This window comes from Crassostrea angulata, chromosome 6 (assembly GCF_025612915.1).
Source record: "Crassostrea angulata isolate pt1a10 chromosome 6, ASM2561291v2, whole genome shotgun sequence".
Classification (NCBI taxonomy): Eukaryota; Metazoa; Mollusca; class Bivalvia; order Ostreida; family Ostreidae; genus Magallana; species Magallana angulata.
Genome location: NC_069116.1, coordinates 21685253 through 21697522, shown reverse-complemented (window position 1 = coordinate 21697522; position 12270 = coordinate 21685253). Strand labels below are relative to the sequence as shown.

Here is a 12270-nt window from a genome sequence, read left to right as displayed (position 1 = left end):
TTCTTTTATAAGTATGACACGTCTTTTTACAGCTATACTCATTTTCTTTTCACCAATATTTTTATGAAACTCGATGTGTTGTAAAGTGTGTGAACTGTCAATCTGAATTGAGAAAAAAAATGTCAAGCCCGTAGCACCAGTAATTTATTCCAACACAATACGAATGAATAGATGAGCTATGAAATACAAGGTTGCAAAAAAAGTATTTGTGAAAATGCCATATACCATGAACATGTATTTATCCATGACAATCAAATGATAGTTTCAACTTTACTATTGTCATTATTTAGAGATACCATTCATGCAGAGGCTTCAAATTATCACTACAGAACCGTTGATTTACATGTTCTTTTTTCATCTTCAAGAGACTGTAACAAGCCAAAATAAATATTTTTTAAAAGATTGAACCGATAGGCAATTGCACTACCTTATTCGCTCAATATGTTCCTTCTAAAATGCGTTTTTGGAAAAATAAATAGCTAACATTTTGATAAAAAGAATAATGTATTTGTTATATTATAAATCAGCTAACTGGATATTAGGAAAATGAAGTTAATTTAAGTTGCTGTAGAGGAGGGGAATAAATGTATACTAGCGGAAAAAAGAAACTGTGCATTATAAAATTTAGTATAATTTTTCTATATCCAGTGTTTGTATTACAATCGATAAAGGTAATGTTTTTGACAATATCGGATGGTAACCGTCCGGGTGCACGGACTTTTTCATGGTTAGTGAGCACCTGTTGTTTATTGAAGAATTTGTACGCACGAGTTTTACGGGCAAATACTGTTTGGAATAAGAACTGTAAAGGATTTGTTTAAACTTTTTTTGTTAAGGAAATCACTTTAGTTTCAACAATATTTACCTCTGTGTCATGCCACGATTCAACGAAAACCAACGTAATCGTGCTGTTGGGATGCTGCAAGCTGGAATGGCACAAAATACTGTAGCAAGACACTTTGGAGTTCATCGGAACACCATCCAGTCATTATGGAGACGTTTTCAACAATCTGGCAACATTCAGGATCGACCGCGCTCTGCGCGACGTCGTGTGACGCCACGTCAACAGGACAACCACATTAGACTTGTGCATCTGAGAAATCGTTTCCAGACAGCAAGTTTGACTGCCCGTAGCATTCCAAGGCTTCGACCAATTAGTCCAAGAACTGTGCGTAATCGTCTGCGCGAGCAAAACATCAGACCAAGACGTCCAGCAGTGCGCCCAGTACTGATTCAATGTCATCGTATCGCCAGACTAGCGTGGCGCACACGACATCTGCGATTCAGAATACAGGACTAGGCCTATATTCTGTTCACTGATGAATCCAGATTTCATTTGGATAGCAGTGACGGCCGTTGTAGGGTGTATCGTCGCGTTAGGGGGCGTTACCAGGACGCTTGTAATGTGCAACGTCGACAATTGGTGGAGGTAGCGTTATGGTGTGGGGTGGAATATCAGCACGTGGAAGGAGCCCTCTACAAATTGTCAATGGAAATCTCACCGGCGTACGCTATCGAGATGAAATTATTCAGCATCATGTGATACCCTTCATACAGAGACATCAAAATCACATCACTCTGCAGCAAGACAACACAAGGCCACACGTTGCACGTGTAGTCAGGGACTTGTTTGTTCAACAGAATGTCGATGTCTTGCCTTGGCCAGCTGTTTCCCCCGATTCGTCACCGATCGAGCACGTCTGGGATGAAATGGAAAGACGTTTACGCCGTTTACCAAATCAGCCAGTGACATTGGCTGATTTAGGCCAGGCTTTAACCAACATCTCTAACAACATCCCTCAAGCATTTCTGAACACTTTAGTGGCATCAATGAGGCGTCGCTGTCAAGCATGCGTGAACGCAAATGGTGGTCACATGCGTTATTAATTTTGTTAATTCAATTTCAAAGAACAGTGACTTTCGAGTGTGTTGAAATTGACGTTATTCGACGTTGACATTAATGTGTTATGAGATGTTGTTACGGATACATTTGTTAACAGTATTAATACAAAAAATAAAATTTGTTCATTGTAATTTTTTAAATGTTTTTTCATATATTAAATAATGCACAGTTTCTTTTTTCCGATAGTATAGTTGGCGATTCAGAATATCTCATACATAAGTAAGAGTTATCGATCTTTGAATTCGACCTGTAACCATCCGGTATCCACTAATGACATTCAGGTGGCTCTATACACCACTTTTTGATGACGCAGTACGCAAAAAAGTAAATCTGGAAACATGGATTTCCGGTACTGGCTGATTTAAACTGAGGTGAATTGTATGGGAACCGCTATTTTGAAAAATATGTTAAATGGATAGATTTAATTTGATAATTGGAAAATTCATTACTTACAAGTAATGTGGTATGTGACACCTTCACGTTGTGTGGTATTATTTATCGAAATAAGCAGTAAAATCAAGTATAAATTTTTAAAGAGTTTCTTTAGCATCATCGATATGTTACACTGTAGCGCAGTGGGTGAGTGGGTTCACTACCAACCAATAGGTCATGAGTTCGATTCCCGTTGAGAACAATACATTTTTTAACTTTCCAAAAATTTCTTGTTTTGGGGAAATACTAAAAAAAATTGCAATAATAACATTTTTGAATGTTAAGAAGTGATATATTTTTTTTTATGTGTCCGAAGGAAAAAACCATCATATGACAAAATAATTTCTCTCAATTTGTTGATAGCTGTCTTTTAAAAAAATATTTTACAAAAACACGAAAAAACATTAAAAAATTCTTTAAAAATACATATAGTATCCCTATCGTCATTTTAATATTTGAAAAGTATATGTTTTGTGGTCTTCTATTGAAAATTGGAATAAACTGTGGGTGTATAGAGTCACCTTAAACACTAATCAAAAAGGTCACGCCATCACCCCTCCATATTGTGGCCATTTAAAGACGATGGGTTTTCGAATGGATAGTATTACGAAAGGAAAACTCTTAGACATGTATAAGCATACTTATGTATCTAGTCTAAAGGAAAATTGATTTTTAAAAAATACATTGCTTAAGGTACTTCACTACACCGAGACTTATACTTTTTAAGACACTACGTCACAAGATGGCGATTTAAATGTTTTGTTAAACTGTTTGCATCAATCGATTCAGATGTGTATCGTCATAGCTCAGTGGTTAAAGTATCATGTTTGTGAACCGCAGGTCATGAGTTAGAATCCACCTGGGGCTTTTGTTCATGTTTACTGAATGACATTTTTGAAAATATTATTTTTTACCTAAAATTGCACATTTTTTCGCCTATTTGACATATATATAATTATTATCCATCATTCTTTCTATCATATTCAAGTAATTTTCTGTCGATTTGAGAAACTATTTCAAGGTGTAGTGAGGCACCTTAATTAAACGATGTCTCTCAAAGGTTATAAAGTTCAAATAGGTATTCCACTGTTATCATTGTAACAAAGGTAGTGTATATGTACATGCATTAACTATAGAACCTTGTAATAAAATACTTTTTAAAATTACTAGCATTCCTGAATCTCCAAATCGTTTACTAGTACTCAAATATATAGTAAAGCTCTTTGTAGTGTTAGATAAACAATTTATTTCAATTTACAATGAGCACCATTGAAAAAAAAACCGTGTGTAGTTTTGCCCAGATCATTTTAAAATTCATGTTGAAGTGAAATTGATACCCCAAATTGCTATGGATAAGACAAGTCTTGAAAAATAGAGCTTTGTTCAATGAAAAGTAAACATTTCATTGATTTATTGATGTAGAAACGAAGTGGGAACAGTTCATTATTCTCATTTTGCCGCTTTAATATTATCCATTCACAAAAGGGGATTAGGACATCTTTCTTTCTTCCTTTCACACTGTCCGTTATGGTTGCTGTTCAAAACCCTCACACCAATATCAGATATCAATGGGGTACTGTGGTATGAAACCAATATTTCCCATTTTCATTTTCCTTTTTGCATAAAACACAACAAAAGAAGAAATAAATATACAAGATCTTATAAAGTATAAAAAGCATTGTTTCTACCAATACCCATAGAGGCACATGTTTGAATATTATGGAGGGACTTCATAATATATTCTAAAGATTATCCACAACTGCTTTGTACGTAATAATGTTACTATATTATTCAAAACAGAACATAGAAAAAAATCTACAATTCATCGAACTCAAGTTGTACAAGTAAAATAATCAGATATATTATTACATATTAAAGATCTAGAATCCTGTATTTGTATCAAGATTTAAAAATTAATCAATGTATGTAAACACCAATTGATTGCATTTATCCTATACTCAATGATGTAATGAGTGAATGAATTCCATCGTACATACCGGGTAGTTTAAGTGAATGAATTGGTCTGAATGGCATGTTCTATCGGACAGACGGGTGGGCGGGTATCTAAAAATTATATATACTTAATAACTTCAAAATGCTTAAATCCTCAGAAATTGCAGACTTTGTATTGACATTTACTATACAGTACATAGAAATGTCACGTTATCTTAGGGCGGATATCCGTGGGTAAATTTGTATTGTACACCGATCTTCTTAACTCTGTTTGGAAGGGGATAATGGGGGAGTGAACGAGTGCTGAAAACGTTATTTCGTACTTGGTCATTTTGTATGGTGAAAGATAACATATAGATCTATGATTCATACATGTACAATAAGTATATTTAAGTATCTGACACATGGGTTTTACTTCCTCAGTTTCATTCACATATAATAATAATAGTCATTTTTTGTAAGCTTTCTGAATTTTTTTTTAAAGTACTAGGCTTTGACCCGTGCGTGCACGGGTTGACATTGCATATCGGACATTTACGAAATAGGTATATCGACACACCTTTTTCGTTTATTATTAATAAGCGAAGCTTAACTGAGAAAAAATAAAAACAAATTGGTAATCTTCAAGTACCAATGATGTTTAAAATATATAAAACAAAAGACAGTATTCTTCCGATTTCTCGGTATTAAAGACAAAAAATTCGAGTCTATTATTTTAATATAGTAGTATAGATACTTTTAAAGTAAAAATTAATTTAATAATACAATTTAATAATACAACGAAACATGATAAAGTTGAGACCTTTACCCAGCCCTAGTAACGTCATAAGCTAATTTTTTCTCAGTTTCACAATGTTTATATCATTAAAAGTAGTGAACTTCTGCAATGATCAATTCATGACGAAATATGAAACAATGTCGGAATATATTAGACAATGTCGGAATATATGAGACAATGTCGGAATATATGAGACAATATTTACATTCCAAATATTTTTTGCATGTAAAATGTGTGAAAAGACACTGCAGCTATAAGACCGTAATACACACAAGGTACTCAAAGGTTAGAATGACTAGTTTTATTATGACGTCACAAACGTTGAACGCTGTAAAATGCGTCGTCACAAGCGAGAATCAAAGTTCACGCTTGTGGCTGTTACAGTGGCTCTTCCATTAATTTGAACTTACCCTTAGGATAAAACAGAAATTTTGACGTATAAATCACATTTGCAGACAAGGCAAGATGTTAAAAAAATGTAAATATAAGCATTAAATCATTATTAATGATGCTAGCGCGCGTTACTCAATTTGTATGCACACACCGCTGCAGTTATGAGACTATATCTTTCAAAAAATAATGATTCAATGCTTAAACGTCGGAATATTTACATGTTTTTGAAATTAAGAAAGGATGGCTTACTCTGTATTGATGTCGTTATACTTGATTAAAATATCGCCGGTGCATCTAGGAGAAAAACTTTCAGAGGCTTAAAACAGGACAAAAACAATAGCAAATTCCGTCCACTGACAGCACCATGCATAATTATATGACCATGTGTCTACCATATCTAGTTGATATAAACCAAATGTTGTTGTTTGTTGTTGTGTTTTACCTGACAACTTATATCTTATCTGTGAGAGAGAGAGAGAGAGAGAGAGAGAGAGAGAGAGAGATTCTAAAGTCCAACTTTAAGTGCGCGTCCTGGGTTTGTATTCCCGTTACCATTAAACATGCATAAAGTGCATTATCAATATTTCCCTCACACATTTGAGCTGAATAAAGGTTAAAGAAGTCAAAAGCTTAATCAAGGCAATCAATTCATGATTGTGTTTACTTATCTCGAATCGGGGGAACACCGGGCGAGGCACAAATTCATTTCTTCGTTGACTGAACTCAAAATTTATAATTCTAAATAAATATGAATTTCTGTAAGCGGAAATTCAAACAAAACGACATCAATTATGTCAAACCATTGAAATGCTTGTTTGAAACAAAACCACATTGTTTAATTTAATTCCTGTTAGAGCAATGTTGCTATATATCTTAAATTTTGCCCATGAAATTATTACCTATAAAAATCTATATCGGGCCTCCTTTGAACATGGGGCTCAAGGGATTTAAGGGTCACCTGAGAACAAAAAAAATCATGTATAATGGATTCACAGAATGAAAATTTGATGATAAGTAAAATTAAATAACAATATGATATAAAAAATCATGTTGCTCAAAAACAAGATTTTAACATTATAGATGAACAATTAAAATTGTTAGTCTGTTAAACTGAATTCTAATTAAAACTTTGATTCTATATTCAGCATTTGGAGGGCTATATATATTATGTATGTCATGTGTATGAAATGTATTCATCGTCGGTAGCCAATTTAAATGTGCCGCGTCTCTATCAGTAAGATACAAAACTTCTTAAATATAAATACAACCGACAATACATGATGAAACGAAATATCAATGGGATAACATCTCTGCTGAAAGTATGTCAACTGTTAAACAACTGTCATCACGACATACTTCGCAGTAACCCAGTTAAAAACTGGTTGGCAGCGACTAATTTTTTCGACCACAAGCCCAACTTTACAACTGCAAAGAACTTTAAAGAAACTGGTTCACGGCAATTAACTCTCTTGACTTGGGTGTTTTAAAAAACCTCACAAATTTTCTTGCAAATGAATAAATATTGGTGTGTACTAGTCACTGTATTGTCTGCAATTGTATTTGTACCACATCTTCCTACAATGGGGATTTACTGAATTTAAAATTTCACAAAATTGGAATCCGAACCCTTGGGTCTCCACCAAGTAGAAGTTCTTTTGAAATCGAATAAACAAGATTTGAGAACTACATTTATTTGAAAGAATAATTTTAATTTCCACTAGTTTATAAAAAACCAAGTGGTGGTTTTTGTCATGAGTTATGTAATATCAAAGTACTGACAGGAGTTTATTTATTTTATTTTTTTTGTTTTTATTTAAAAATCAGAGTTTTTTTTATCTTTTTCGCATGGCAAGTAGTTTCTAAGCCGTATTTGAATAATTACGAACATTTGTTTGTAATATCAATTCTCGAGATTTCCCGACCTGAAACCCGAGCTGTAGACGGAAAACCCTATTTGAATCATCGTGTGTAATATTTAAAAATAGAATTAACGGGATCAAACTCAGCGGTGCATTAAGTATGAGTCATCAAAATATTTCTGAAAAAATTGTATCCAGGCAATTCTTAACAAAAAATAATAATAAAGTCTAGTCTATGCCAGTACTGGTTCTATCTCTAGCCCCTCTTGATTTCAAACGCAGCTGCTGTAGAAATGGCGCTTTAGTAAACCTTTGGAGTAGGAATACAAACAACTTCAAAAAATATCTAAATTGTTCGTATCATTAAAATCCAGCTATTTTCAATTTATCTATGAATTTTTATTGAAAGCAATGCTGCTAAAAACATTATATCGAATTTATTGATTATTTCTAAGAACTAATTGTTGTCAGCGGTGATGATTTGTGCTTAGGAGGTGCAAACATTGTTTCACTTCTGTTTTGCAAAAGTAGTTGATTAAAATCAACTCCTAAAAATTAACCATGCCTTTTCACAACCGTCATGTCATCTACTTGGTGAGCAGGTATATGGCTGCACGATTAATCAATCAATAAATCAATCAATCATCACAATAACAATCGATCAATCAAATTGTTCAATCAATCAATCAATCGTTGTCAATTTATCAATTGAGAAAAAAATCAATAATGGATCAAATTAGACACTAAAGAATAATTCCTTAAGTATCATGAGGTAATAATTTTGTTCGGGGTGTGGTCAAATCCAATAAAGCCGGAAGACCTACATGTATACGATAGATTTGATCACGCTCCGACCCGAAATTGTCATCTTATAATATTCACAAAATGATATCTTGTCGCTTATATTTATTTCAATTTCAGCAATTGTACGATTAAATATTACAATATTGACATATTTATGTGATTTTTTGAAATCATCGTGTTATCACAGACATAGAGATTTAAAACGTAAATATTATAGTTGATAAATATAGCGATTTGCTTAAAGCTTGTTTAATGGCTACATTAGGAAGATCCTGGGAGCAGTTAACCACCTATTCAGCTTTGAGTAGGCATAGGAACAGTTGCCTACATAAAAAAAACTGAGAAGCCTGTAATGGTGCAAATTCCACCAAACAAACAGCCTCACCATGTAGAGTATGAGTTACTGTAGCCATATTAGACTGAACAGATGCAATACTAAAATGACATGCGCGGATCAAGAGGGGTGACAGGGGGGTCCAGACTAATTTCATTAGATTTGTGTATTCACATGAATCTTCATATTAAGGACGTTGTTTACTCAGGGTTTGAGTTCTCAAATCCGGATTGTTAAGAAGTTCAATTTAATGAGTAAAATTTGTTTTAAATACAAAAAGTATTTATGAAATGAACTATTATTGACATAACAATCGATATTTTTACTAAATTATGGAATTAGGCTCTGACAAAGTTTGACTTTTAGCAAAGCAGAGGAAATTCGGATTAAATTTTTCAGATTTTGTTTTCCACTGAAATATTTTTGATAGTACTATAATATTTAAAGTTAAGATTTTATTTGTTAGTCAACATAATTTTGCATATTTTCTGTTGGGTTTATCTTGCTTTTTCATTTAAATAATCGTATGGCACACACCACAAATATATTGAAAAATGCTTAAAAATGATAAAAGACAACATATCTCAAAATTTTGATCATTGACCTCATATAAATTTTATGCCAGGAGAGAAAGGTCATTATACTTAGTTTAATACTATAAATGTTTTAGCATTATCATCATTCAGTTTTTTGTTATATTGAATCAAAAATGGGTAGTAATTTGAAAACTGATAGAGGAAATTCGGACTAGAATACCCTAAAAAATTGTGAATGAAAACTTAATTCTTTGTGTCTATTTAATGTCACTACCATTCATAAACTGTATTTCATTTGTCAAAGAATTAAGCAATTTGTATTATTTTCACAATTAAGAAAATCTCAATCATAGAGTAAATTTTTTATGGATTTTTCTTAAATTTTCAAAAAATATTCAATGGCCATTAACTCAAAAAGTAGGTCATTGACCTACTTATTTGAAAGTGAAGAATAACACTACCATGTAAGGTCTACAACACACAGTAGTTGGTTTTTCATTATCATCAGTGGAATTTTTTTTCATTCTGAGTAAACGTCATCCTTAAAGAAATTCAAATAGTAGAGCCATATGCGACATCTAAAAATTAGCTGCAAAATTAGCAAGTTCATTGAACTGATAAGCCAATAGATAAAGTAACCTAATTATGGCAGTCAATAGTTCGAAGTGATAAATCATGATAAAATAGATCTAAATAAGGCGGAAGGGTTTGGGTGATGTGATGATCCAGCATCATGGAATAATTTGATGAGATTCCATTATCTATGCTAGTCATGCCTATACAACCAGTTTGTCACAAATGAAATCCTGTGTAAAGACGAACAGTCTGATAAAGAGTTGTGTATAATTTTAAAACACCATATAACCAGTGGAACCCTGTTCTGTAAACCTTACACAGAGGCGGATCCAGCAATTTGGAAAAGGGGGGGTTCCATTTGATGAAAACCAATATGTACAAAATTCATTATTTGTCAATAAATAAGGACTTTTTGAACGATTTCCGTGCGTATACAACCGTATTGGATAAACATTTATCTCTTCACTATCTATTTCATATATATTTCAACAGCAGAGTGCACTGCATTATTGAGCGTTTTGCCGTTTCGGTCTAGGTAAGAAAGATTTGCATAATATCTAGCCTCAAGAAACCCAAGTCTCCAGCAATGAGAAAGTGCGCCCCTGCTTAATAGAAAAGAAACACTAAGAAACAAAAAATAACTCAGACTAATTACGGCAAACTATTATAAAAATGAATATTTTGGTAATTTTTTTTATGTCTTTGATGTTTTTAAATTCTGAACTATTTATCGATTTTGATTTCTATCGATTGTCTTCGTAAATAAAGATCTAAATGATAGGATATGACAAAAGAAAGGGGATAATTTATCTGCTGAATAAATGGTACGTGTGTAATACAATGGTAAACGCAATTGTCGTCCCAGGGAACTTGATGTGACCTCTGTAATGGATGCGTTACATCATCCGGCACTAGTACACACGCAATCATATTTAGAAAAGTTTTGAAAAGTTGGGCATTTTCATAATGGAAAATATATATAAACCCTTTACACGGTATTTTTGTTACAGAATTTCCGATTCTTGGAAACAAAACAAAAAAGGCTTTCTTTTGTGTTTCATGTGGGTATTGTCCTTTCCGATATATTTTATTTTTAACAAATAAAATATACAACATGACAATTGTCATGTACAAATTTTGATTATCAATAATCTAAATTTTTGTAAAGGACAGTATGAAAGTAGCTAGCATTCCAGAAAAATAGCATAACCCGCATAAGCGGGTCATGTAATTTTCTTTGTATTTTTCGTATGAAACGAAGTAAAATTCATATATTATAATTACTTTAATTAATTAACTGAACAATACATTTGAAAGCGGCTTTTTAAAGTAAAACGAATGCGTGTACTCGTACTTGAACTTCGTTTTACTCGATGGTTCGTCAGTTCAAAACTATGAACTATAATCAATTAAAAAAAAATGAGTAGAAGATTCATTGTAGATGTTATTATATATCTGTGTTTTTAGCGATACTGCTTAATTTATGTATTTTTTCGTTAATTTTCCACATGTTTACTCAGTGAAGTAACTGAGGGGGAGTTCAATGTACTTTATTTCGATAAAAAATCGATAGGGTTTTTTCATATAAGAACAAAATTATGGGACGCAGTACGAAATTCTTTAAATAAGCAATTTTAAAAGCATTTATTAGAGATAATTACAGTATTTCTATTATAAATGGGGAAAATTGCCTTTAAATAGGCGTTAAACGTTTTAAAAAAAAATCATATGTCCCAGAGAAAGGGGGGGTTCCAACCCCCGGAACCCCCCCCCTCTGGATCCGCCAATGCTTACACTAGAACTCCCGACCGTGAGCCGTGCGCTTATATAAATTGATAGAAACATTCTTGATCATTATTATATTGTGCTTATTGTTTTTGTAATGCCTCGAGGAAGATATAACAAAATTTCAGATTACAATGTTTAAAAGTTTTAACCAAAATTCTTTCGCCGAAAGGGATACGGCTCGTTTTTCAAATGTATGCATTTTTCACACATGCTACATAAATTTTTGGCTCAACAGTTTCAAAGGAAAAATGAATCATGATGTGTATCATATAAAGAATTAACGCAATCGAACACTTCGATGCATTATGTATTAGTAATCGAAATATTTCTGGAAAATTTAACCGAAGCAATTTTTAACAAACAAACTATAATAAGTCTAGACTGTATAAATGACGCTTTGGTTATTAATGACAGCAAATCGGTCATCTGGCCGCGTAGGAATACATAGAACTACCAAAAAATTATAAATTGTTCGTACCATATAAAATTGACTATTTTCAAGGAATTTATAAATTATAAGTTTTCTTAAAAAGAATGCTTCTAAATACATGACATCGGATTTATCGACTATTTTCAAGTTCATGTTCTAAGTCTTGTCAGCGGTGATGGTTTCCCATTCATGAGTTGTGCCTAGTTCCTATCGTTTTGTCAGAGTAACTGCATAGAAGAGTTGATTAAAATCCAAAAAATAAACACAATACAATCTTGTATGAAGTTATAAACAAATATATCTGGAAGGTGAACGCGAGGACTAAATAAATAATAGTTCACCGGTAATGAATACTAATTTCTAAGTTCATAAAAAAAACTAGAACAAGCAGCTCGTTGATGTCATAAGGATTACAAATTGTGCACTATACCAATATTCCGCCCAAACCAATGCATGTTTTAGAATCCATACTTTTTAGAATTAA

The 12270-nt window shown here is 32.7% G+C and overlaps 1 long non-coding RNA gene across 1 annotated transcript; it reads right to left on the bottom strand.

The window, feature by feature from the left end:
• Positions 1–3725: 3725 nt before the first annotated feature.
• LOC128187003 (uncharacterized) lies at positions 3726–5830 on the bottom strand. Its single transcript, XR_008244019.1, has 3 exons — positions 5709–5830; positions 4333–4399; positions 3726–3948 (listed from the first exon to the last, which is right to left on the bottom strand). It is a non-coding gene; the product is annotated as an uncharacterized LOC128187003 (long non-coding RNA).
• Positions 5831–12270: the final 6440 nt, after the last annotated feature.